Source organism: Mesoplodon bidens (genome assembly GCF_964165515.1).
Source record: "Mesoplodon bidens genome assembly, chromosome: 2".
Lineage (NCBI taxonomy): Eukaryota > Metazoa > Chordata > Mammalia > Artiodactyla > Ziphiidae > Mesoplodon > Mesoplodon bidens.
In genome coordinates, this window is record NC_138177.1 from 136,653,233 (window position 1) to 136,676,294 (window position 23,062).

Consider the following 23,062-nt stretch of genomic DNA (forward strand, 5'->3'; position numbering starts at 1 on the left):
TCAAGCCTCCACAACCCCTTGTACCGCCATGCAGCTATCACTAGTTGATCGCATCTTTGTTTCCACTGAGCCAAGGTAATACGGTTTTATTCTCAAGTGGTATGAACTGCCTATAGTCTGGCTATAATTCTACTAGTAGGCAATTATGCATGGATTACATTACCATGTTTCCAGAAGGCACTTGCTGAAGTGCAAAGCCCTCTGATGAAGATAACACATTAATCTTGGCATATATTTGCATCACTAAGGACAATGTCTTATGGGGCTCTAGAAAGCACAGGTCCGTTTGTTGTTGTAGTTGTATGTTTTGGATTTTGTTCTGTTTTAAGTAGTGTAGAGTACAAACAAGTAAGCCTGGGACAGAGGGTTCATAAAGCTGGAGGAAGATAGGTAATGGAGCAGTTATTGGGAGGTCAATCACCATTGACCGCAATATACAGGGGAGAAAACGTGGAAACACGATCCAGCTCAGTAACTTGCCTGCGGTCACAGCTAGTAAATGGCAGAGCTGGCAACCCTGCCATGAATGCAAAATCCATTTATTTAGTCTGAAAATGATTACTGGCTGCCTCCTCTGCACCAGGCACCGCTTTCAGTGTGAGAACTCAGTAGTGAATAAAATTGTCCAAATGCCTTGCCCTCAGGGAGCTTACAGTCCAGGGTCACATTTACTGGCATCCATTATACGTCTTGTACTTCACCAGCACTGGAGGCAAAGAAGCCCAGGTTTGATGGCTCATCTGTACAGGAACATACGTTTGAATCTTAGCTCCGTGGCTTCTTATTAGGCGAGGGAAGCCATTCCATCACTTTTCTTCTCAGTTTATGCATCTGAAACATGAAGATAATAAAAGCTATTTCCAAGGGGTTCTATGAGGTTTAAAAGAAAGAATATTTATAAAGCATGCAACACTAAACATTTTATTTACTCAATGAATTGTAGTTAGTATTATTAATTCTGAATCCTCTTAACAACTCTGTGAAGTTGGTACAGTTTTCACCATTTTACACAGGAGGAAGTAAAATCTCGGAGAGTTCAAATCTCAGAGAGGTTAGGTTACTTACCCAAGATCACACAGCTAACGAGTGGTAGAACTGAGGTTCAAATCCAGGGCTACGTGACTTCATTACTCAAATATGATGCTGTGGCCACATGTTTCCCAAACTCACAATTGGACTAGCTGCAGTGCAACAGAAAACTGTGTTCCTCTTTGGCATCTTATGCAACAAACCATATGGACCCTCAAGCTCTTACATAACAGGCCCAGTGCTAACGAGAGGAAGTTTAACAACAACACAAAAAACAGATCGCATTCACAACAGACCACCATATGTTCTCCCGTTCCCTGACAGCAGCCGTCCCAACGCCTACGCGGGCGCCCACAGAAATCTTCTCGAGGAAAACAGTTTTATTCTCAAGTGACTCAAATGATGGATGCCTTTACAAAAAGAAGGGAGGGAAAAAAAAGAATCTGAGCTTCTTCAAAAGAAAGAAATCTTGTTCACTCCTCGGGAAAGCCCAGAAACCTCAACCTCCTCTTCTTGGCCTTGGAACCTGCCGGCTTCTCCAGGGACAGTCTGACCTCTGTGACCTGGCAGTTGCTTCACTCAGACTGAGGGCCGCTATGATGATGTCTGGTTTCTGAGACTCCAAGTTAAATTGCCCGGGTGCTTTGAGTCATCCCCTTCACTTGGTCTTGAACTCCTTCACTGTCTTGTTGTGCTCTTGCTCCTTTCTAAAGTCTCAAGTTTGCTGCAGGTTTCTGGAAGTGGCCCCCTAGAACTGAACCCAATTCTAGAAGGGTGGTCTCACCTGTGGACACTGGGGAGCCGCAGCTGGCTCCAGGCCAGATGCCATCTTCCTACTCTTTACCTTTTGCCTGGTCTCCTGCCTCTTTGCCTCCCTCCCATCCAGTTCCCTATCCTACAGCCAAAGCGATCCTGACGATATGTAAATCTGGCTATAAGTCTGCCACTGTAAATTCCTTACAGCCCCAGTGGCGCTACGTGCTCCCCACCCCACTTTGCGGTGCTCGGCCCATTCATCCCCCTTTCACTCCTTCCTCATCTTCCGAATCTCAGCTGCATGTGGCTATTGGACCCTTGAAATGTGGTTATTGAAACCGAGGAATTCAACTTTTAATTGTATTAGTTTTAATGAATTTAAAATAATGTTAGATTAATTCTCAGGTTGCAAAGAAATTCTCTTTCCCATATTTTCTTCCTCTATTTATGGATTCACTTATATTAGAATATATTTGGTATTTATCTTAATATGAGCTACAGATACACAAAAAGTTGCCTATCCAAATGTCTACCTGTGACACTTTATATTTTCCAAAGAATGCCGTATCGATATAGATCCCACCCCACATTCTCTTCTTACAATATGACGTTGACAGTCCTACATAGCGAAGTGGAACTGGGTGGATTTTTGTAACTGACCGAGAGAATATGATGCTCATGACAGCATGTGCTTTCTGAGACTAAGTCATAAAAGTTAGCATTGCATCTTGCACCTTGGAATCCTCTAATTCCTCACCCTGAGGGAAACAAGCCACCATGCTATGAGGACCCTTACATGAAGAGGAACTAAAGGTATCAGAAAATATCCGACACCAATTTGCCAGTCATGTGAGCCAGCCACCACAGAAGTGGATTCTCCAGCCCTGGTCAAGCCTTCAGATAATGACAGCCCCAGCTAATATCTGATTACAATTTCATAAGGCATCCCATGTCAGACCTCCCCAGCTGAGCCTTTTCAGACATCCTGACCCTCAGAATCTGTGAACACTATAAACGTCATAGTTTTAGGGCACTAAGTTTTGCTGCAGTTTGTTATGCAGTCATAATAACTCTAGTCATTTTTTTCCAACATCATTTATTGAATAGTTTATCTTTTCCCTACAGATACGAGACATCACTTTCATCGTGAATTAAATCCTCATAGAGTACAGGCCTACTGTTAGTCTTACTTTGTTCTATTGGACCATATCAATTAAAAAAAGGATACCAAGTTGTTTAAGTCATTGATGTTTTATTATATGTGTTACTATATAGTAAAGGTAGCCACCCTCCAATACTGATATTCTGTTTCCTAGTTTGCCTGGATATTATCATTTATTTGTTCACAGGAGTTTTAGAATCAGCTCGTCTAGTTTATTAAAAAAAAGGACATGCTGCATTTTTATTGAGCTTGTGATGAACTTACAAAATAGCATAAGGAAAATTGATATATTTATGATAGTGCAGCTTCTTGTATAAAAATACAATGTACTTTCTCATTTAAGTTTTGTTTTGTGATGTTCAGGAATGTTTTAAAGTTGTCTTCATATTTAGCTGCATATTTCTTATAAAGTCTACACTTTTATATTTTGGCTAATGATATAAATGGATTTTTTTCTGTTATGCTTACTATTCTAATTGTGATTTGCATATGTGAAGACTATTGATTTCTGTACATTAATTTTGTATGCCACTTCCTTACTGAACGATCTATTTATTTATGGTGGCTTTTAGTTGATTCTCTGTATTACCAGGTATATGACTATATTGTATGCAAACTGAGACAGTTTAATCTTCTTTTCTAATATTTATGCCTCCAATTATGTATTAATATTTTTGCCTCTAGTATAGTGTAGTGGTAATAGTGGGCATTCTTAGGAGACCACTTCTAAAGAGTACATCTAGCCATGTGGGGCTCTTGGACTCCTGACATGTGGCTATTGAGACTGAGGAATTTTATTAGTCTTAATTAATTTAAATTTAAATAGCTACCTGTGGGTAGTAATTATCATATTGGACAATACAGGATGAGAATTTCTTCATTTAGTATAATGCTAGCTTTTGGATTGAGACACATGTGGAATATTCAAAAGTCCTTATTTCAATGGTTTTTTAAAAATTAAAAAAACAGCTGTTGAATGTTGTGAAATGCTTCTTCAGTATCTATGGAGATGATTATGTTGTTTTTCTTCTTATATCTACTAATATCATGAATCATACTGAACCGTCCTTGCTTTGGATTAAGCCCAACTTGGTTATGATGTATTATTCTTTTAATTGATTGCTTCATCCTGTTTGTTAATATTTCATTTAGGATTTTTGAATCAATGGTAGCCATCTCTTGTGTAATCTTTGTTAGATTTTGATAGCAGTGAATTCTCACTTCTTAAAAAAAAAAGAAAGAAAACTTGAAAGTTTTTATTTTATGACCTGACAGTTTAAATACAACTGTCGTTATTTGCTTTAAGGGCTTTGTAGGATTTTCTGGTGAAATTCTTTAGGCGTGAAATTTGGGAAAGGGAGTACAACATTGACTAGTTTCTCTATTTCTTCTATACAGATCAATCTGTTTAGATTTTCTATATCTTCTAGGCTCAGTTTTGGTATACTGCATTTTCCTCAAAAATTGTTTCATCCAGATTTTTAGAAAAAAATGTTTGCAAAGGAGAATCATATATTTATTTTAATTTATTGTTTCTTGATTGTACTCTCATGTTTCTATAATTTTTAGTAATTGCCCTTTCTCCACACCCCTCTTCCCCAAAGCTTTTTCAGTGATTAGGTGACCTAGTATTTCATCTATTGTGTTGTATTAGCTTTTAAAAAAGAATCAGTCTATTTATTTATTTATTCATTCATTCATTCATTCATTCACTCATTCTGATCTGTTTTCTAACATTAAATTTTTTAATTTATTAACTTATTCCTTCTGCTTTCCAACAATTTGGCTATTTTTTTTCTAACTTTTTGACATACGTTTGGTCCATCAGTTCCTGTACTTTTTTAAAAAAAAGATTTATTATTTATTTCTTTTATTTATTTTTGGTTGTGTCGTGTCTTAGTTGAGGCATGCAGGATTTTTGTTGAGGCAAGCAAGATCTTTCTTTGAGGTGCACGGGCTTCTCTCTAGTTGTGGCGTGTGGGTTTTCTCTTCTCTAGGTATGGCGTGCAGGCTCCAGAGCACGTGGGTCTGTAGTTTGTGGCACATGGGCTCTCTCTTTGAGGCATGCGGGCTCAGTAGTTGCGGCACACGGGATTAGTTGGCCCGCAGCATATAGGATCTTAGTTCCCTGACCAGGGATCGAACCCGCTTCCCCTGCATTGTAAGGTGGATTCTTTACCACTGGACCACCAGGGAAGTCCCTCCTGTACTTTCTTTTTCTTTTTTTTTCTTTTATTATTATTTTTGGCTGTGTTGGGTCTTTGCTGCTGCGTGCCAGCTTTCTCTAGTTGTGGCGAGCAGGGCCTACTCTTGGTTGCAGTGCGCGGGCTTCTCATTGCGGTGGCTTCTCTTGTTGCAGAGCATGGGCTCTAGGCACACAGGCTTCAGTAGTTGTGGCACGCGGGCTCCATAGCTGTGGCTCATGGGCTCTAGAGCACAGGCTCAGTAGTTGTGGCATATGGGCTTACTAGCTCCGCGACATGTGGGATCTTCCCAGACCAGGGCTTGAACCCGTGTCCTCTGCATTGGCAGGCAGATTCTTTTTTTTTTTTTTTGAATTTTATTTTATTTATTTTTTTATATAGCGGGTTCTTATTAGTCATCCATTTTATACACATCTGTGTATACACGTAAATCCTAACCTTCCAATTCATCACACCACCACCACCACCCCCACCACTTTCCCCCCTTGGTGTCCATACGTTTGTTCTCTACATCTGTGTTTCTATTTCTGTCAGCGGGCAGATTCTTAACCACTGCGCCGCCACCAGGGAAGCCCACCTCCTGTACTTTTCAATTGATACAAATATTGAGGTATAAATTTACCTCTGAAACTGCTTTTGTAGTATTCCATGGTTTTAATACATGATATTTTTATTAATGTTGCTTAAAACTCTGTCTGAATTAAAAGTTATTTAACTGAAATACATAAATCTCTAAATTTATTTTTTTATTTTTTATTTTTTTTCTTTTTGTGGTTCGCGGGCCTCTCACTGTTGTGGCCTCTCCCCTTGCGGAGCAAGGCTCCGGACGCACAGGCTCAGCGGCCATGGCTCACGGGCCCAGCCGCTCCGCGGCATGTGGGATCCTCCCGGACCGGGGCACGAACCCGCGTCCCCTGCATCGGCAGGCGGACTCTCAACCACTGCGCCACCAGGGAAGCCCTCTAAATTTATTTTTAAATTTTATTTTAATTTCTATTTTTCTTGCTTTGTAAGAAGAGAATATAGCCATAAGTGTTTCTGCATTTTAGAATTTTTTAGTTTGGGCACCTATTATATGACAAATTTTGTGAGTATAAAATGGGATTTGTAAAACCATAAGATGTTGTCTCCACTTTCAGATTACACAGTTTGAAATACAGTTGGCCCTCCATATCCACAGATGCCACATCCACAGATACAACCAACCACAGATCAAAAATACACAGGGGAAAAAAAAAGAAACAAGAAATTTCCTAAAAGCAAAACTTGAATTTGCTGCACTCCAACAACTATTTAACACAGCATTTACCTTGTATTAAGTATTGTAAGTAACCTAGAGATAATTTAAAGTGTAAGGGAAAATGTGCATAGATTATATGCACACAGTACACCATTTTATATAAGGAACTTGAACATCTGCAGATTTTAGTGTCCACGGGGGTCCTGGAACCAATTCCCTATAGATACTAAGTGACAACTATATATCAATTAGATTTGCTTTATATTTGTTGTTTAGATATTTATTATATTTATTTATTTATCCATCTGCTTGATCTATCAGAGTCTAAGAGGATAAATTACCTCTTTTTTTTAAACATTTTTTCCCCTACTACCACAGATTATGTGGTCAAGTTTCCCACATTTGGGGAAATCACGGGGGTCAGCACATCCGTAGCGCAATGCATAAGCCATGCCCTAGGAAAACCACCTTCATGATCATGGTATCTCCCCTGCCAGGTAAGTATATAAATTACCTTTTAATACCATGATCTTATTGTTGTTAATGTCTTCTTGCATCTCTTATAATTTCTGTTGTATGAATATTGCTGCTGTGTAATTTGGTTCACTGATTTTCAAAATTCTTATACCCTCATTGTGAATTGCACCCTTTACCATTATACAATATCTTCCTTGTTTGGCTTAGCATTTTTTTAAACCAGAATTCAACGTTTTCTCATATGAATGGGCAACCTCAGCTTTCTTTCAATTTGCATTTACCTGTCACACATTTCCACCTTTTTAACCTTTCTGGGTAAATTTGAATTTTGCTTTGTGATTCAGTCTGATAGTGTTTTTGTGAGTTAATACCCATTTATACCTATTGATATAAGAGATATGTTTGGCTCTTATTTCTGTCATCTAGTTGTATGCTATATTCTCAACTTTACATACATTTTACTTTTAAAGTAATGGGTTTTTTGTACCAACTTTATTGAAGTATAATTTTCATATGATAAAGTGAATATCTTCAAAATGTACACTTTGATAACTTTTGACATATATATGTATACGTATGTATGTATACAGCCATCACCACAATCTAGATAGTGTACATGTTCATCATGCCCCCAATTTTTCTCAAGCTTTTTGCAATCTCTCCCTCCCATCCTAGTCCACTTCCCACTCACACCCCCAGCAAACACAGATCTGCATTCTACCACTATGGATTTGTTTGCATTTTTTTAGATTTTTCTATCAATGGAATCATACAATATATATTCTTTTTTTGTCTGACTTGTATTCATACAGCATAATTTTAAGATTCATCCTTATTGCTGGATGTATAATACTTCATTCCTTTCTATTGCTGAGTAGAATTGTATTGTATTGTATAAATATACCACAATTTGTTGATGCATTCTCCTGTTGATGAACATTTGTGTTATTCCCAGTTCTTAGCTATTACATATAAACCTGTGATAAACATTCATATACATATTCATATTAATATTGTATTAAAAATTCTCTGTCTAAATTAAAAGTTATTCTCTTAGATAATACCTAGAAGTGGAATGACAAGAAAGGTGCATGTTTAACATCATAAGAAACTTCCAAACTATTTTCAAAGTAGTTGTACCATTTTATAGTCCTACTATCAGTGCATGAGTGTTCTGGTTGTTCCACATCCTAGCCTACACTAGAAATGGTCAGTCTTTCTAACTGTACTTATTCTAATACACATGTAGTGGTATTTAATTATGGTCTGAATTTGCACTTCCCTAATGATGTTGAGCTTTTTGTGTATGCTTATTTGTCATCCATATTTCCTTTGGTGAAATGTCTGTTTAAGCCTTTTGGATTGCTTTCTCATTACTGAGTTTTGAGAGTTATTTATATACAGTTAACCTTTGATCAACATCAGTTTGAACTGTGTGGGCCCACTTATATGTGTATTTTTTTTCAATAAACATGTACTAAATGATCTGTGGTTGGTTGAATCCACGAATGTGGAACTGGATATGGAGGGCCGCTGAAAGTTATACATGGATTTTCAACCATGTGGAGGGTTGAAAATCCACACGGTTGTTCAAGGGTCAACTATAGTCTGTATACAAGCACTTTACAGATATAAGCTTTACACACATTATCTCCCAGTTGATGGCTTGTCTTTTCATTCTCTTAATAGTATCTTTCAAGAAAAATTAGGTTCTTAATTTTTGATGAAGTCCAATTTATCAATTTGCTCTTTTATGGATCATGGTTTTGATGTTGTATCTAAGAAAACTTTCTGACTCAAGGTCAAAAATTTTCTTCTCTGCTTTTTTTTAAGAAGTTTTATAGTTTGGGTTTTCACATTTATGTCTATGATCCATTCTGAGTTAACGTTTGTGCATGATGCAAGGTATAAATCAAAGTTCAATATTTTTGCAATTGGATATAGATTATCCAGTTGTCCTAGTACCATTTGTTGAAAAGACTATCCTTTCCCACTAAATTGCCTTTACACCTTTGTCAAAAATCAATTGTTCATATATGTATGGCTCTACTTATTGATTCTCTATTCTGTTCCATTGAATTATTTGTTTGCCTTTTCACCAATACCACACTATTCTGATACCTGCAGCTTTATAATACATTTTGAAATCAGGTAGTGTAAGTCTCTAATTTTATTATTTTTCAAAGTTGTTTTGGTTATTCAAGGTCCTTTATATTTCCATACTGATTTTAGAAATAGCTTGTCAATTGATACAAAAATGTCCACTGAGGTTGTGATTGAGATTGTGTTGAATCTATAGATTAACTTGGGTAGAACTAACATCTTAACAATATTAGGTCTCCGGTCTCATGAAGAAGATGCATCTCTCCATTTACTTAAGTCTTCTGTTACTTCTCTCAGCAATGTTTTATAGTTTTTAATATACAGGTCTTGCACATCTCTTGTCAGATTTATCCCTGAGTATTTCACATTTTTGTAATGCTATTGTAAATATTATTTTCCACAACTTAAATTTCCAATTTTTCATTACTACTAAATAGAAATACAATTGATTTTTAATATTAATCTTGTATCCTGCGACCTTGCTGAACCCATTAGTTCTAGTAGCTTTGTTCTAGATTCTATCAGATTTTCTGTAGACTATAATGTTGTCTACGAATAAAGAGAATTTTATTTCTTCTTTTCTAATCTGGATTCCCTTTATTTTTTTCTTGCCTTATTGCACTGGATAGGAACTCCATTGCAATGTTGATAAAATGTGATGAGAGTTGATATCATTGTTTTTTCGCAGTGTTAGGGGGAAGCAGTCATTCTTTTACTATTAAGTAGGATGTTAGCTGTAGGTTTTTCATAGATACCATTTAACAGGTTGAGAAAGTTCCCTTCTATTCCTAGCTTGCTAGGAAGAGTTTTTATCAGGAATGGATATTTCATCTATTGAGATAAACATAATGTGTGTTTTTTTTTACTTTGTTAATATGATAAATGTCATTGGCTTATTTTTTAATATTAAACCAACTTTTCATTCCTTGGATAAACTCCATTTGGTCATAAGTATTACTATTTTTATATGTGTTCAATTCAATTTGCTAAAATTTTGTTTAAATTTTTGCCTCTATGTTCATGAGGAATGTTGGCTGGTAGGTTTTTGTTTTTGTTTATTTTTTTTTCTTTGTCCGGTTTTGGTATCAGTGTAATTCTGATACCACAGAATTAGTTCCTTTTAATTTTCTGGGAGAGTTTGTGTAGATTGTGTAAAATCTTCCTTAAATGTTTGGTAAGATTCATCCAATGAAGCCAGTTGGGCCTAGAATTAGTCTCTAACTACAAATTCACTTTCTCTGACAGAGGGCAATTCAGGTTTATTTCTTAAGTGTGCTTTAGTAGTTTGTATTCTTCAAGGAATTTGTCCATTTCATCTAAGTTTTCAAATTTATTGGCATAGCATTGTTCATAATATTCCCTAGTAATCCTATTAATATCTGAAGTGATGTTGCCTTTCTTATTCTTGATATTGAAAATGTCTCTTCTTTTTTTTCCTGATTAGTCCAACTAAAGTTTTATTGATTTATTGACTTCCTTAAAGAACAAACTTCCATTGTCATTGATTATCTCCATTGCTTTTCTGTTTTCTAGTCCATATTTTCTGCTCTGACCTTTACGATTTCCTTTCTGCTGCTCATTTTGGGTTTGATGTGCTCTTTTGTTTCTAGTTTCTTAAGGTAGAAGCTGAAGTCATTGATCTGAGATCTTTCTTTTTTACTAATATAAGCATTTAGTGCTATAAATTTTCCTATAGGTACTGCTTTAGCAGCATTCTACAAGTTTTAATATGAAGTATTTTTATTTTCATTAAGTTCCAAATACTTTATAATTTCCTTTGATTTCGTCTTTGACCCATGAGTTACTGACAAATGCAAGAGTGCTAATCCTTTTGGAGGGTTCTTTCCCTGGTCTTGGATAACTTCCTCATGTGTGTGCTGACCAAAACCCTGTGCAGCTCTTCAAAGTCTTCTGTCTGTGAGTCTTTCCTCTCAGTACTCTGTCCTGTGAATTCTATCTGCCTTTGTCTCTCTGCAACTCTCAGCTTCATCTCCTCAACTCAGGGAGTCTTCTAGGCTCTGCCTGGATTCCTTCCTTATGCCAAAAACTGAAAACTCTCTCAAGATAGTAAACTGGGGCAGTTGTAGGGCTCACCTTATTTGTTTCCTGTCTTTCAGAGATAACTGTTCTTCATTTCCAGATATCAAGAGTCTTGAAAAACATTGCTTAATATATTTTGTCTGGTCTTTTTGGTTGTTTCTGGGTGGGGGAGTAAATTCAGTCTGTCTTATCCATCTTGGCTGGAATCAGAAGGTAGTTAGCCTTTATTTACAATTATTTATGTATTTATGACATTCACTGTATAAATGGTTTTGTTATTTTTACGTATAGTTTTTCTGCTATTTAGGATGGTTTGTATTTCTGTTCTAGTGGTTACCATGTTAATTATATCTTTATGTAACACCTTTAGTTCTCTCTACTTTTTGCACAGTATCTATTAGTTCGTTACTCTTAGCAATGACACAATTAGTGTGCTTGTCTTCCTCTTCTTCTTCTTAACAAACCAATTTCAGTCAACAACATTATCTTTCTTAGTGTGCATGTTTGCATAGATACTTATGTAATTAAGCTTATATTTCAATTACTTGAATCTTCAGCTTTTTTCCCCTGTTCCTATTGTGTCTTTAGTATAATTTCTTAGTAGGATAATGAGGAAAATGTTGACTTAAGACATATTTGCATTGCAAGTCCCAAATGCCTCAGTTTAGGATAGAGAGACATGCATCTGAGCCCTGGCTCTCTTAATTACCAGCTCTATTGTGACCTTGGAGTAGATGTTTAACCTATTAAAGCCTCAATTTCCTAGTCTTTAGAATGGGATAATAAGATCTCTCTTTTAAAACTGTGATGAGACTTAAAAAATATAATACATGTGAAATGCTTAGAAAGCATCTAGAAAACATTAGACACTGTTATTATTAATACAAGTAAAAATCAACAAGCAAACATCAATATAGTACATACCACACACCAGGTTCTGGGATCGCTGCCTTACATTCCTTATTTCACTTAATCTTTACAATGAATCTGTGGCAAATTTATTGCCTTCATATTAGAGATGAGGGAGGGAGGCTACAGGAGGTTAAGAATATAACCAAAGTCATCCAGTACAGAAGTGACAATGGTGGGAATTAAAACCCAAATATTCTGATGCCAAGTTCAGAGCTCTCAGCATTACCCCACAGTTGCCTTTATTATCCTGAACTCTGCCCTGCTAATGAAAGCACGCACACATGTGCACGCACACACACACACACACACACACACACATGCATGTACTCACTTTATTCTGAGAACAAACTTGGCCTTACAGCTCAGTATGTAGACAGGATACACCTGGGAGAATATAATTTGCCTGTTTTTCCAAACACTAGGTTCGGAGTCTGGCTTGCGAACAAGGTACAGATGGAAATCTTCCTGGACTCAGACCAAGAAGAGGAGAAAGGGTGGGAAAGGCTTGCCCCATGGCCTGCAGTAGCACTGAGTAAACCCAACTTAGATTGATACTTGGAGATTAGCTGGAGGAATCATGCCTTTGAGTCCCACTGGTTGATCCAGCACTTCACAGATTTCTTCAGCATCCATGCCCTCTTGCACTTTTCACAGCAGTATTATAGCTGGGAAAGTGGAGGCTCAGAAATGTTAATGTCTTGCCCATGGCCACAGAGCTAATTGGCGATGGGGCCCAGATGTCCTAATCACCTGTCCAGTGCTTTTCTCATGATATATTTCTGGCTTCGTGGAAGGCATTTACCCTCTCATAGTTCTGATTGTACCCCACAGATGTGTAAGTCAATATTTAACTGGACATGTCCATGTCCTCAGCACTCTACTATGAGCTGCAAGAGATAAAAAGACATAAAAGTTGTCCTTGTTCTCAATACTCATTCATTCATTTATTCACTCATTCATTCATTCTAGGAATTCATTAGATGTCAGGCCCTGTGAGGAGAGCCCAGTACTCCTCAAAGGGCTCATTGTGTAACGGAGGAGACAGATTCAGAAGCCGACTGCTCCGATTCAGGGGGAGAAGCTAAAATAAGAATATCTGGGGTGTGATGAGCATGCTGTTGACAGTACTCTACTTTGCCTGTGGGATCCAGGAAGGCGTCCTTGAAAGGAGCTGAGCCTGGAAGGGTCCACAGGAGCTGAGGGAGTGGGATCCGACACCTGACACCCACAGAGGCAGAAGTGAGCCTGTGCACTCAGAGGACCACAAGTGCTTCGGCGTGGCTCAGGTGGGGGGAGGTGGGAGCAAAGCTGAGAGCGAGGCAGAGGTCCTGCGGGGTAGTTTTGACTCTCCCCTATAGACGAGGGAAAGACATTCTAAAATGAAAGCAGAAAAGCAGTGAGATGGTCAGATTTTTTTAAAATTGAGGTATAGTTGATTTACGATACATCTGTTTCAGGTGTACAACATAGTGATTCACAGTTTTTAAAGATTATACTCCATTTATAGTTATTATAAAATATTGGTTATATTCCCTCTGCTGTACAATATATCCTTGTATCTTATTTTGTACATAGCAGTTGGTACCTCTTAATTCCCCACTCCTAACTTGCCCCTCCCCTCTCCCCACTGATAACCACTAGTTTGTTCTCTGTATCTATGAGTCTGATTGGATTTGATTAGAAAGCTCACTGGTGCAGGTCGGAAGAATAGACTGATGGAGTGGGAACAATGAAGAGGTTGGTCAAGGTTAGGGCCCATGCTGGGCGGTGGCAGTGGGCATGGGGAGGATTTCTCTGGCTAACTCCTACTCAGATTTTAAGGCTCAGCACAGACAGCAGCTCAATGGACCTTCAGTTCCATTAGAAGCTCCTCCTCTGGTGCCCGGAAACCCTTCTCCTGGGTCCATAAGCAGAGGCAGAGTTCGGTGGTGGTTAACAGCAATGGCTTTTTAGCTGGCTTTGAAGCTTTTTAAACCACTGTATTCTGCCTCAATGGCTGCCTAGCTGTGTGACCTTGAGCAAGTTGCTTATTTACTCTGTTGTCTAGGTTTCCTTATCTATAAAATAAAGATAATAATAGTACCTATCTCTTCGGGTTATTGTGATGATTAAATGATTTAATACATTTAAAGCACTTAGGACAGCATCTAGCAGTGTTAAGGGTGCAATAAATGTGGGCTTTTATTACCATCACACACATTCACTGTAGGGGAATTGTGTGTCTATGGGTGTATCTGACCAGTCTGGAAGCTCCTTGGGGAAAGGTATCCTCATGCCCAGCAGAGTCTGGGACAGAGCAGGCTGTCAGGGAATATCTGTTGAATGGAATGGAGATGATGGTGAAGACACATTCAAGAGCTAGTTAGGAGTTAAATCCTGCTTCCCTGAGGGACTGATTAGACATGAGGAAGAGGGTTAACAAGGAGAATAAAATCATTCCCAGGTTCTGAACAGGGACTGGAGGAGGAGGATGGTGCCATGACTGAGACAGGGAGTTTGAGAGAAGGAGTTGGTTCAGAGGGTAAGTGGCTAATCTGACCAAGATCAAATCTATAGTAACTAGTGAAGCTGAGGTTGGAACCCAGGTCTGTTCCTATTCCATAGACAGTTTATGTAACCTGCACGTCTACACCTGGCCTAGGACCTAATGCAGTGGGTATTTAGCAATATATAGCAGATGAGCTGGTTAGTGCTTGAATGAATGGGTTTGTTTGGTAGTTGCCAGGGTATCAGGGTTACTTTTATTTTCATGGTAAACGGATGTCTGTAGAGGTAGGGGGAAAGAAAGAAAAAAAGAAAGAGAGAGAGAGAGAGGGAGGGAGGAAGGAAAGAAAGAAAGGAAAGAAAAGAAAAGAAAAAAGAGAAAGAAAAGAAAGTCACCATGAAAGATTAAAGAAGAAAGAACTAGTCAGCAATATTTCAAGTGAATAAACATGAGGCGCCATCTTCCTTCTTTTTCCCTTTTTCTGACATATCAGGACATTTTTTATGATCTCCAGCTTCTTAACCTACTCTTGCAAACTGCTAGGAAGGATGACTAAAACTACCCACCAGGAAGTTTTGCAAAGCCCAAGCCAAAAAACAAAACAAACAGACAAACAAAGAAAATGTACTATCAACGACTCTAGGAACATAGGAAAATGCCCGATAGCAAAGGAACCAGTCACACAGGCTTCTCTACGTACAATTCCTATGTCAATCACCACCTCCTCAGAAACAGGTTTCTTAGGTTAAGCTGCTTTGGGGACTGGCATATGGGTATTAGGAACGAATTGTTGGCTGTGTCCCTATTTGAAATTGATAAGCTCTCCTTCAGTGCAAGCTTGATGAGTAGGGTAGTAATAATTACAATAACTCTGATATAAAATTATATAATAGTTAACTTATAATATTAATATATTAATATTATATAATTATATTAATGCCTATAATTTTTGAATGTTTACTACTTTCAGAAACTGGTGAGTGCTTTCCATATGCTATTTCATTTAAACCTCACCAAATCCTACAAGACACTTACTGTTCTCCCCATCTGAGAGGGGGAAACTAAGCCTCAGAGAGATTAAGTAAGCTAGGCCTCAGAGAGGTTAAGTAACTTGACCAAAGTCACTCAGCAAGTAAGTGGGGAATCAGGATCTGAACCCCAGCTTGCCTGATTTGCTCATGATGCAAACCCTAACCCCTGCACCATTTTTCTCCTCGACTCTGAATTTGGGGCTGTGCATGGTTTAACTGTATCCATGTAATAAGCCTCGTTGAGGCAGGGAGCTCACATCTAACTCCAGGTATGAAAAAATAAGAGTGTCCCTGCTCAAAGGCTCGTTGTCAGTCCAAAAGAATTAGAGGGGTGTTGTGCAGGGATCAAAAGACATGGATTCAGAGAACTAGGTCCAGATATTGACTTTGCCACTTACTGGCCGTGAGCTTCTGTTGCATCGTTTAAATACTCTGGGCCTCTGTTAGTGTCTGAGTTTTCCTGCGCCTTCTCCTCTCCCCCCAACACACAGACTCTTTGGAATATGGAATAAAAGGGTTTATCTAAATGATCTTTCAAAGCTTTTAGAAAACTGACTTTGTTTTATTTCAACATTTGTATCTTTTCTAATAAAAACTTTTCTAGCTAAAAAGTAATACATACTTACTAAAGAAAAAACATACCTGCTCAAGGAAAAGTACAAGAAAAAGTGATACACACTTGTTTAAGAAGGATATAGGAAAGTAGAAAGAAGTCTGATTCTTTTTAGTGCAAATGCGGTCACTACTCAAATTATGAATTTAAAGGACTCACCAAGAGGCTTGATACTTTTTAACATTTAACAACAACAATGAAAAATCATGTGCGGGCACTTCTTGTCATTTTCCTAAATATTTCTTGACTTTCCTTTGGAAGACTTTTGTATTTCATATCTACCTTTCAGTGTTTAGGTATAAAGGCAAGTTCTTATGAAGCCTTTTTTATTCCTTTGATGACTGCAAATAAAGTAAACCCAAACAAAAACTTCTTGGGGAATATATTTTTTTCCAAAATAATTCACTCCACAACCTCTTGCTAAGAGCCCACTGTGTCTGGGACTTACACAAGGAGACACACAGAATACAGCCTGGTGCTTGGTGAGGAGGCCCAAAGCCTGGTGGGAAAAAGAGTGAGTGAAGGTTAAGTGCCCTGAGAGTGTGTAGGCAGAGCTATTAATCTGTCACAGAGGAAGGGACAAAGGCTGTGTCTGGAAGAGTGGACTGACATCCAACAGATGGCAGAGCCTTAGAAAAGCAACCACCTAGACAAGCTCTTGTTTGGTTATCTAGTGCTAGCGGGACATACAATTTATCTTCCACGCTAGGGTACTTGATAATAAAAGGAGAACTATTGATAATTATTTCAGGACCTTGGGTGAAAACCAGAACTTCCTGGGCAAACAAGATCAGACGGCCACCTGACTTCATGCTAACATTTTGTTATTGTGAAGAACTGGGCTCTGAATCTCCTTCTTTACACATTGGAACCTGTGATGAAAATGACATGTCCAAAGTGCCCCAGGGAAGCCTTCCCCACCCTGGCTAACTTCCTGAACAAGTTACAGAGGTTCCCCTAACAATGCTTTTCAGTCCTATTGTTGGACTTTAGCATAACACAGTGAATTGTTCCAATTTAGGAGCACATTCTTGAAACATCCTTAAATTAGCTTCGTAGTACTGTAACGCAAGATTTTCCAAACCACATTGATATGCAGCCTTATGAGTTTGGGTTTTACCACAATGCTTTTGGTAATGCTTTTGGTTAGGGCACTCAATGCCCTAACTCTAAATGTTTCCCTTTGATGTTCCTTGATTTGTTTATTTATGTGTTTAGTTGCAATTCTAAAAAGGCAGCCAAGATTCTCTCTTTGCAGGGACTATTTGGAAAAGTCTTGGGAATTGAAGAGGAAATACAACATGTTTTAAAATGGGATTGGTGTCATCTAGATGTGACATTTGTTGGCATGCCATGGGCAAAAAGAATAGCATATACAAAGGCATGGAGGAGGGAACAAACATGGAGTATTTAGGGAACCGTATGGAATTCTCTAGCTGGAAATAGGATTGGGTGTACAATGGGGGAAGAAGTGAAAAGGGTGAATTGGGACTAGATAGTGAAGGGCCTTGAGTGCCACCCCATTGACTTTGGACTTCATCTTGTTGGCAATGATGAGTCTCTATAGCTATTCAAGCAGGATATTTATTTTTGGTAAAGGGACAAACCGAACAAAGCCAGGCAAAGTCAGTAATCCTGGAGCCAATTTCTCCTTTAAGGGCTTCCCTGGTGGTGCAGTGGATAAGAATCTGCCTGCCAAGGCAGGGGACACGGGTTCGATCCCTGGTCTGGGAAGATCCCACATGCCGCAGAGAAACAAAGCCCGTGCGCCACAACTACTGAGCCTCAGCTCTAGAGCCTGCGAGCCACAACTACTGAGCCCACGCGCCTAGAGCCCATGCTCCGCAACAAGAGAAGCCACTGCAATGAGAAGCCCGCACACCGCAATGAACGGTAGCAACCGCTCGTCGAAACTAGAGAAAGTCCGCATGCAGTGCAACGAAGACCCAACGCAGCCAAAAAAATTAAAATAAATAAATAAACTAGCCCTGCCTCCCCAGGGAACCATAAAAAAAAAAATCTCTCCTTTCAGTTTTGCAGTCCTGACTTGCTCCAAGCTTTCCGTTTACATGTTCCCTGAAATACCACCCCCAAGGGAATGTATACCAACTGACTGGTGATTACAGACACAAATTTCTGATTCTTTGCATTCAACCAATCCCAGTCTAGGCTGTACTGAAATACATCCCTCAGCTCTATCCCCAGGTCAGACTCTGTGGATGAGAGGTCTGGGCCAGACCCAGAAAGGTGAGAACAGAGGCTTCTGTCTTCTGACCACTCTGTAGTAAACTGCTCCTGAAGACTTCCAGGGGGTGGGGTGGGGGGATTTATAATCTCCCTTCCCTTAACCCTGTACCTAAGCCATGACTGCCTTGAGTCTAGGTCCAAAGTCATGAAGCAAATGTAAAAATGGCAGCTTTAACCTTCTCAGCTATTCAGGATGCCTAATAATGGACTGGCTTGAAAGATAATAGGTTCCTTGTCCTCACAGGTATTTGAACAGGCTCTAGGGAGGATTCTCACAGGCAGTAGGGAATTGGAATCTGACAAACAGGACTGTACTCCCTGTCCAACTACTTCCAACCTCTGAGCCTCTGTTTTCTCAGCTGTAACACAGGATCACAGTAATACCTCTTTATAGGGTTATTGAGAAAAATAAACAGGATAATGATGGCACACGGCCCAAGGCCCAGCACTAATATGTGCTCAGTGAAAGCTGGCCATAATCACGGTTAACACAATCACCTACCAGTGGTTGAGGTTTGTGCTTCCAATGGTGAGCCAGTCATTTATTTCTGGGTATGACTTGGAACATTACCCCAGTAAAAGCCCTACAGGCAAAGAATTAATACCACTGAATATTACTTTGCAAAGACCATCCAGCTGTGGGAGCCAAACTTCTCTTTCAGTTGGAGAGAGTGAGGAAGAGACAGGCAGGCCCAAGTCCACACATTGTTACAGACAGATTCAGGACCAGGTCTTAGGTCCCTCGACACTTACCCCATGCTCAGTGACATTCTTTTTATGTTTCACTTTCTGTTAACAAGCAAAATTCAGGACCTCAGCAATCCCGTCTTCATTCAATGGACATCTGTCACTCAAGAGATTCGCAGTGGTATATTTAGATCTACACAGATCTAGATGTTCGTTCAATCCTACAGCAAGGCCATGAGGCTGATCTTATTGTTAATTTCCATTTTATGATAAGAGAAGTGAGGCAGAGAGAAATGAAGTTACTTATTCAAGCCCTACAGCCAGCAAGTGGTAAAGCCAAGATTTGAGCCTGGGTTTGAGCCTGGGCAGTTGGGCTTCTAAGCCTGTACTTAATTACAACACCATACTGACCCTCCCAAGGTGAAAAAAGTGTACAGTGTCTGCCTCAGAGAAGCACACTCCCTGGAGAAGAGACACAGTCCACAAGGGTGTGCAGTCACTTGCTACAGGCACCAGGAGAACAAAAGAGGGAGGGTTTGTTCTACAAGGGGAAGAGGGAGAGAATTAGGAAAGCTGCCTGGAGGAAGTGACCTTTATCCACTTTCCAGAGCTCACTCCTTTTCCTCCACACTGGGGGAAGAGAAGGCATTCCCTGTAGATGGAGGCACCTCTGCTGAGGCTGGCAGGTGTGGACTAGCTGGGGTTTAAGGGGCACCCAGAAGGAGGGAGGCCAGGACCCCAGGTACTAACTCAGTGTATGATGTGGGCCAGTTACTTAACCTCCAGGAGCCTCAACTCTCCCACCTGTATAACACTTGCTTTGTGAAGCTGTTTGAATATTATGTGAGGTCATGTGTATATACTTTCCAGCCCAGAGTTATTCCTCTTTCTTTATTTACATCTCATAAAACTATTTCCCTCGGTAAAAACTTTTAATTGAGCCTATTTTTTTACACCTATGCTCACAGTAGCATTAGTAATAATCCTGAGTGTCATTATTAGTCATTGGTAATAACAATATAATAATAATGTTAATTGACGTTGATTGCGGGCACTAAATACTTAATATGTGTAATCTCTATCTAATCTATTCCTCAGAACATATCTTAGAGATAGCTATAACTATCCCCATTTTATAGATGAGGACAGCAAGGCTCAGAGAGATGAAGAAATTTACACAAAGGTCACCGGCTACGAAGTGGCAGAAGTGGTACTCAGACCCAGGTCTGTCTGTCCAGAAGAATGTCTGACAGAGAATGCCCTGGGTTTGAGTTCATGTTGGTCTTGGCAATGTCCCTCAGCCTCTTTCTCAGAAAGAAAACAAACATTCTAAGCATTTTGCTAACACTGTGTAACACCAACGCCCTAGACAGGGAGGGACAAGCCAGGCTGAAGCAGGAAGATGTCTCCATATTTGGAGGGTGGGCCTGGGGCGGCCGCCTAGTCTCGCAGCCTGGTTGTCCTGGCCAGAGCCTGACTGGACCTGGAACCTTGAGCCAAGGTGGCTCTGGGCAGCCGGGGGTGCCCAGCCCGCCCGCAGGGACTGTCACCCACCAGGGAGGCCGCGCGCTGGTAACCCAGCTCGTTCCCACGCGGGTGGCTCCCAGGCAGCAGGGAGTTAATCTGCTATCTGTTGGGAAGGCTTCCAGAACCCTCCTCCCAGCCTCCCAGTTTGTTCAGGGCCGGGCTCTTCAGAAACTGAAACCAGCAGGACGCCAGGCCCCGCCAGCGCTCGTGGGATCCTGCCCGGGCTTACCTTCTATGGGGAGGCCCGGGAGGGCTGTGGGCGGAGCGGAGTGTGCAGCCTGCGCAGGGCCGGCGACGTGGCGGCCCGGCTCCCTCCCTCCTCCCAAGAGTCACCCCCGCCCCTGCTCCGGGGACCTGCTGCGCCCCGGGAAGCACGTGGGCCCACCGGCCCCGCCCCCGGGGTGGCTGGAATCCCGGCCCGTCTCTCACCACCTCTGAGACGCTGAGTACGCCACTAAACCTCTGAGTTTCGGTTTCTTTCACTGTAAAAGGGGGATAAATAATGCTTAGCCTCTGGAACCAGTAGCATCTATCCAGTGCCTCTGATCCAAAAGAAAAGCTCCATATATGGTGACTGTATTGGCATCTTTGTCATAAGTATTGCTGTTCTCAGGACGGGTTGGGCAGCCTGCCTTGTGAGGTGGTAAGCTCCCATCACTCGAAGTGTCCAGCGCAAGCTAAATGAGATGGAAAAAGAGGAAAAAATTAGAACAGGAAGGGAGCCATACTTGCCATGCCCAGATGCTGACCTGCTCATCTCAGAATCACCTGGGAAGCTCACACCATCTCAGATCCACTGAATCAAAACCCCGATGGCAAGCTTTTTCTGAGTATAGATTCGCTGCTTCTTTTGTAAACCACTGATCTAGGTCAATAATCCCTACATTGTTCCTCTTCAAAAGACCCTTAGGTTATTCCCTCCTGCCCCACTGATTGTACAGGGTGAAAGATTTTATTGACCAAACTAGATTTGTTAACTCATAAGTAATTTTATTCTCTACATAAATTATTAACCAAAGACCCAGAGTTCATTCAACAAATAGTTATTCATTCAAATATTTATTGAGTAACTACTGTGTGTCAGACACTGTGCAGGGTACTGGGTGATGGTACAGGAGCTCCGTCCTCAGGGGGTCTCCAGTCCGGTGAGGGATGCAGAAAAGAAACAAGGATTTGAATACTGTCCCTGAAGCCAAGGGAATGTGGCTGGGCGTAAGATACCCAGTATTCCTACAGCGAGCAGATAGAGTTCCAGTCAGAAGCAAATAAAGTTGATGTACGATATCTCTCTACAGCCTCATTATATAGAAAGGTGGATGCCCCTCTCCAACACACACACACACACACACACACACACACACACACACACAAGACACCATGGCATTATTACTTTTATGGATTACATGAGGCCCAACAACATCTAAGGCCTTGTGAAGAAAGGGAGACCCTTTGGATCTAATTCCTGCTTGTGTGGCCAGTCTCCTTGACTGCCATGCACCCCCCAAACACTCAGAGCAGAGTGGCTGAGAGTGTGGGCTCTGAAGCCAGGCTGCCTGGGGTAGGGTTAATTCCAACTCGATTCCTTACTAGCTGTGAGATCATGGGCAAGTTACTGTGTGATCCTAGGCACATAGGTACCTAGGTGTGTACCTGGGTTTCCTCTTCTATAAAGTGGTCTGAATAGAAACTGCTTCACAGAGTTGCTGTGGGTTAGGGTTAGGGTTAGGGTTAGGGTTACGGCACTGAAAGCTGGTGGTAGGCACTCACCCTCTGAGCTGTTCTGACACTGCGTCATGTGTGGCCTTTGATGCTCTCTGCCTGGACTACCCCTCCTCTTCCCCACCTGGGGAGCATATAGTTATTGGTGCAATGTCCCCTCCTTTCTAGAGCCTTTCTTGCTTTTACTTCACCAAGCCATTTGCTGCTTTTTCCTCTTAAGTTCCTGTAGCTCTTTTTAGATACCTCTTACAGCACCTCTCATCCCACAATCCTTTTTCTTATTGTGGTTTAGGTGTTTTCTTTCCTCACTGGATTTTGAGTTCTTGAAGGGCAGGGGCCATATTTTATACATCTTTTCATCTCTAGGGACCAGGCAGTCCCTGGGACAGAATAAGCACTTGCCATTAATTCTGTTGAATTAATGAATGGATGGGTGATGGATGGATGGACAGGTGAAGTGACTTACTTGCCCAGGACCCCAGAATTCAAATGGATCTGCATTTAGTTTATGTTGGGAAAATTACCTTTCTGAGCTTCTAGTTTCTCATCTGGAAAACAGATTTGATAATAAGGGTCGATAATAACGTCTTAGGGTTGGGAGGGTTAAACGAGGAACGTATAGGACAGTGGTCAATGGTAGAAGCTCTAGAATCGAATTGTTTGCGTTCTAGTCCCAGCTCCACCGTTCATGAGCTGTGTGAACACACTAATGGGCTGTTCAGAGAATTAAAAGAGCTATGCTTTATAGGTGCCTGGCACAGGGTAGGTATTCAGTAAATAAATACTCGTTCCCTTCCCTGACCTTCTCCAAACCTGTAGGCCCTGGACTC

At 40.5% G+C, this 23,062-nt stretch overlaps 1 long non-coding RNA gene across 1 annotated transcript; it reads right to left on the reverse strand.

The window, feature by feature from the left end:
• Positions 1 to 516: 516 nt before the first annotated feature.
• On the reverse strand, positions 517 to 20,830 carry LOC308612557. Its single transcript, XR_014015123.1, has 3 exons — positions 20,743 to 20,830; positions 19,053 to 19,207; positions 517 to 831 (listed from the first exon to the last, which is right to left on the reverse strand). It is a non-coding gene; the product is annotated as an uncharacterized lncRNA (long non-coding RNA).
• Positions 20,831 to 23,062: the final 2,232 nt, after the last annotated feature.